This window comes from Acromyrmex echinatior, chromosome 14, assembly GCF_024713525.1.
Source record: "Acromyrmex echinatior isolate Ae372 chromosome 14, ASM2471352v2, whole genome shotgun sequence".
In the NCBI taxonomy this organism is placed as follows: domain Eukaryota; kingdom Metazoa; phylum Arthropoda; class Insecta; order Hymenoptera; family Formicidae; genus Acromyrmex; species Acromyrmex echinatior.
Genome location: NC_141865.1, coordinates 686,164 through 692,013, shown reverse-complemented (window position 1 = coordinate 692,013; position 5,850 = coordinate 686,164). Strand labels below are relative to the sequence as shown.

At 32.9% G+C, this 5,850-nt stretch overlaps 1 long non-coding RNA gene across 5 annotated transcripts in view; it reads right to left on the bottom strand.

The window, feature by feature from the left end:
• LOC147907302 (uncharacterized) overlaps nucleotides 1-5,850 on the bottom strand; it is a 234,481-nt gene that overhangs the window by 37,133 nt on the left and 191,498 nt on the right. The gene's annotated exons all lie outside the window — the stretch shown is intronic.

The following is a 5,850-nucleotide window of genomic DNA, read 5'->3' as shown; positions in this document are numbered from 1 at the left end:
CTAAAATAGAAAGAAATTATTTTTATTAATTAATCGAGGCTGAAATGTGATGGTTCTCCACTTACGTAAAGGAAAACTTGAAAATTTATCAACGAATCATAAATCATAAATCACGTACTAAGAGGAGTTATGGGAATCATTAAGAATATTTATTTCTTTAATAAATAATTATAAATTACTAAGGGGCGACAAACCCCTGATTAATTATCATTAAAAAAGTGCTGCGGTGTCACGACAGTTCTGATTGACCCTATTAAATATTAGACGCCTACGGCGTTGAGATCTGTGTCAAGTTTTTCATTTGCTGGAGAGACGTAGGCACACAGTCGCATTCCGACGAGTCATCCTCGTAACATCATCGAGCACTGCATTCGGAAAAAATCTCCATCCACCCACGCGTGTTGCACCTAGGCAGTGCATTTGTACGCTTACTGTTCCCTGCTCGAAAGAGAATCGACAATTTGACGGATCGATGATCGTTTCTCTCCCCCAACCCCACCCTCCCCCCTCTCTCTCTCTTTCTCTTTGGTTCGCAGTATATACATTCCCGCAGGATTGCGCAGAGGCGTGAAGGCACCTCCATTATTTATGAGGATCGTAAATTACGATCGATCGATCTGTCAGATCGATCGCGCGCGCTCGCGATCGATCGCTCGCGCGCTCGTCAAACGCGCCTCCAACATCGGTCTCGTCGAGAAAACACTTTGACGAGAGATGCCCGCGTATATGATGCAACTATCATGGCTATCACCGTGACGCTAGTGGAATTATACCGGACAAACACAATATCGCGCGTGCGACATATCCGCACACATGTATGCCGCACGTATAGTGTATATGTGTTGTACATGCATTCGAATGTACTTGTGTCTCCGTGAAACATGACTGAGATATTATTCTTTGTTGAGGAACGCGTCATTGTCGCTCGATATTTATTACAGTTTATTATCTTCTACCAAAAATCCGGGAGGAACAGTATAAAAGAGCACGTGTGAAGCTTTCGAGATCATCAGAGTTACGAGATACAAGGATATACTTTAAATTAAATCGAGTTACATTCTACCCACATTTTTTAAAAAATTTTTTAGAAATATGCAGAAAATAGTATATATATTTGTTTTTGTGTTATTTGTAGTCTATATATTTGTTTTTTTAATTGTGATGTTTTAAGTATCACTACATAGTAAAAAACATTTTACATTCGTGTTAAAAGTAGTCTTGTCAACATTTTTGTGTTAAATTTTTAATATCCGAATTTTAATTTACAATAACATAATGTGATTTCGTGTTACTTGAATATATTTTGTTATTAAACTGATATTTAATGCTTGTTAAAATAATATAATTTATGAGTAAGTAAACAAATAACAATATAAAACAATGTATTTTTAAATTCTAAGATAAAAATACATTAAATGTGTTATACATTATCTATAAATGTTGATTTTACTGAAAAAATATGCTTCCACAAATTTGGTATTTACAAATTTTATCGATAGTTTTCATATTAATTTTTTACGTGATATTTACTCTTAATACCTTGTCAATTTCTTGTGACTTAAGATTGAAAACTAAGATTATGGTTTATTGTAGAAAGCCTATTAAATTCGACACAAAATTTTTAATTGTTATTTAGCCATCGCTCACGACTTCTTTCAAATTATCTGACAATTTCTTTTTTTTTCTCGCAGATGTCACGCGTCACCAATTAATTTATTCATTTCTTATTGCGTCTAATTTGCTTGATATAATACAGGTAAAATGTATACGAAGAAGAGATAAAAATTTCTTTTTTAAATTTACCACATTAATTAATTTGCCACACGATTTATCGCATCTTATCTACGTTTTGCTCTCGTCTATTAAGATGAGATTTTCTTACATGAGATGGCTCGGATTTTGCAGCGTGGAAAACGCTGTTGCGAACGATATAGAATTCCTGATTAATAGGTATTTCAGCGTCGGCGATGATTATGACACCGATGACACTGCGGAGATACAGTTAATTGCTTAACAGGTGCCGTTTACATCGTTTAATACGCCTCCGGCGATCGAGCGCTTTTGCCGGATCAATAAAGCAGCAATTAGCGATAATATGAGCACGTTTCTTCTCCACTAATATCTTGCGGGCGGGATAATTGTGGGAGCACTAAATGAAATACGACGATCGAAATTATATTAAAGTTTTCGAATAATGAATCTTTACGTGTCACTCGCGGGCTGAAAGTATGAAAAGAAGCTTTTCTACGCTGCAATTTGCAGAGGTAACGATCATTATAACACTTAAAAAGCTCTCGTGAATAATGGTAGACGTGCTTAGTCACGTTTTCCTCGCAAATTAAGATAATGCGAGTTTTATACATCACTGTAAATTTTATATATGCACACGGAGGCATTAATATCATTTTACGTCGCATTTAATTGCCAAAAAAGACGGTTTCTCTCATATTTTGTTACAATATTTTATAACGATTATCTTATTATATATTGTCATCAGCGATTCGTACTTGAAAGATAAACGTACATTTTGTCTTTTAATTACAAATAAATCAAATAAATAGCGCTAATATGGTTGAGGCTAAACTTTGATGCTTGATAATATTTTTATATGAATTTTCAAATACATTTTCCACTTATAAATAGAATTTCCTGAGGAATTTCCTTTAACGGAATCTTTTTACCCCGAGTTTGAGATACGCTTAAAGCCGTGTGTCAGAAACAGTAGCGTTGTTGAATAAGATTTTAACTGAGCAAGCCGGTTCGAAACTTAGCCAACCGTATAATATCATTTTTGAATTAGTCTGCATCTAATTCTGAAGGACGTTAACCTGAATGAGCAAGTATACTTAAAGAGTGGCTACTGATAGATCGGTTGATGACTCGACGAGTTTGAAGAAATTTTATCCAGAATCTGACCCAGAGGAAGAACGAGCGAGAGAGAGAGAGAGAGAGAGAGAGATTCACCCCTTGAAAGCTACAGATTATGGAAATCGTGTTCTAACAAGCTTGTTAGTACCAGTGGGATGGGAATGCATCGAAATGATCGATTCGTTGCACAGAGCGAACAGCAACGGCGTGGATTTAATAAACGTACAGTCCAACGAAACGAACTGATACGTTATATGTAAGCGAGAAATATAACAAAAAGAATGACGTAACAGCTTTAAATAGTTTACTTTTCCTGCGTCCATTTTTCTCTGCATTTCAGAAATCTGTCGCTCATAACGACAGAAAAGTGAATAATTAAGAAAAGGATACGTTGACTAAAAATATATTCCCAAGATATCTTTCCTATGAATATTATACATAGTAAAAACACATTTTATATTTGTATTAAAACCGGTTGTCGTTAATATTTTTATATTCTATTTTTAACATAGTTATTGAATACATTTAACATAATGACTAAGTATTTAAATATTTTGTGTCACATTGATATTTAATATTTAATAGTGTTAAAATAATATAAAATAAGTAATTAAATATATAAAAATACATAAAAATAATGTAGTAATGAATTAAGTTTTAAAACATAAATTCTAAGATAAGTGCATGTAATATAAATACATGAATCAATTTAACAATTTTTTTGTTTTACTGAAGAAATATGGTTTCATAATTTGTTTTTAAACTGTGTCAAAGTGTTACTTTTGCTATGTGTTAATTGTTATGTTAGTGTTTGTGTTACTTTATAACATATTTATATCTCATGTTAAATTAATACAATAATTTTAGCGGACTGTAATATGTGTAGATATTTGTGTTAAAAAACTCACATTATAAACTACATTAAAAACTAACTTATCTCTCCGGGATCTAATTTTCCATGTAATTAGTGCGAAGTTTTTTAACACAAATTTTCAATTCCATATCGAGATATCGAAGAGTGAAGGATATTAATCAGGGAATTATCGCGTACCGGTCATTTTGCCATACTCTTCCGTTTTCTATTTATATCGTTCAATTTATTGATTTATTTTACTGTTATATTTTTACCTTTACGTAAATGTTTGTTAATGTTTTTTCATATAGTATGCAAAAATAGATGACGTAAATACGCTTATATCTACATAAAATTTGATATGTTTGTAACGATCGGACTAAAAGACCATAGCGCGCGCACTTACGTTAGTGTTTGTTGTCTCTATTATTATATTTTTATAAAATATAATGGTAATCATAATCTTATATATATTCTAGTTATAACACATATACGTGCGAAAATATATTTCAGTCAAAATGATCAGGACTTACTAACGTAAGATCAGGGCTTACTAACGTTAGTTTCGAGACGCGCCTACTCCCAGATTAAGGGCCCACACACTTGTATGGTATTCGGGTTCTCCGCCATTCGCTCCGTCCTCAAACGGCCCTTCCAGGAGGAACTGCATTTCTCTCGTTTGAGGGAATTCAGCCCTTCCGGTTGCACGCTGGTGTGCGTATTCCAACGGTCCTATTACTTAATACCGCTCGCACCTGCCTGCCAACAGGTGATAGGGCCCCGGTGATCTCCCGGCCTGTCATGTTCAGGGCACGTGCCCTTCGCTGCAGAAACGTGTTGTTCCGAGAAGCCGCGTATCGCGGGATACAATCGAATTGCCGTAAAAAAGATAAAAGGAAAGATCCGTACAGCCGACGTGCGTTTGTCTTTTTTATTGTGCGCCAGGGCGATTCAAATCGAAAGACCTTTAAACTTTAACTGACGTCATCGTGTATCACTTACTTCCGGATGAAATAGAGACTTGTATAATAACGTAACGTATTATCCCACGCGATCATATCGTTTATATATGAACGAACTGTCACGTAAACAATTATCTGGTCTAATTAGTTAGAAATAGATGAAATGCAACATGCAAGAGAACGATGCTTTTAACATCGTTCTACATTACTCATATGATTTTTAAATTACTTTAATTACTCGTGTGCAATGGAATGTTTTTTGCACCCCAACATTACAGCTCAATTTTTATTGTTCTCTTTGATAATGTATAATTAAATAAAAGTTGATAATACTCGTGTTTTATACAAAAAGGACGATTTTGCTCAAGTATTTAAAAATTTAGCTAGATACAGATTTAAAAATAATTTTGTTCGATCATTAAAATAAGATAATTATGTAGGATGCTGATTATTAGAGTGTCAAATCGTTTTACAGCATTACTTATCATGCTTAAGATTCCTATGCAATTATTTTGATAATTAACAAAATTATTTTCAAATCTGTATCTAGCTAAATTTTTAGATAAAATCGATATTTCCAAATTTACATTCTTTAGATAAAAATAGACGCAAAAAATTGTTTTTTAATTGAAATAATTTGTGCTAAAAATAATGTATATAAATAGCATTCATAGAGGAGTATGAAAAACTAGAAAAATTTTGTGGTATAAAACCAATTGTCATGAAACTTGATATAGATGTAGTAATATGAGATAAAATATGAAGAATTTAATCAAAATCGAATGGCTAAATAAGTGAAGCCTGGTCAAAAACTGGAAAATGGACTGGTGGATTGTATGACGACAATGCCCAGTTTAATTAGATTTCTTCATATTTATCTCATATTACAATATTATTACGTCTGTATCAAGTTTCATGACCTTTGATTTTGTACCACAAAATTTTCCTAATTTTTCACACTCTTTTAATGAATTTATAAGACGGGTAGGAAACTTCATAGGAATAGTGAAATAATTAAATAAGAAGAACATTAATTATGTATAATATTTAAAATTTTTTTAAATATTAGAGCAAATAAAATTTATCCGTGTAAAATTCGATCATTTACGATATCCTATTTCCACAGCATTAAATTCGTATATAAATTCACTCATTCCGAACACTCTT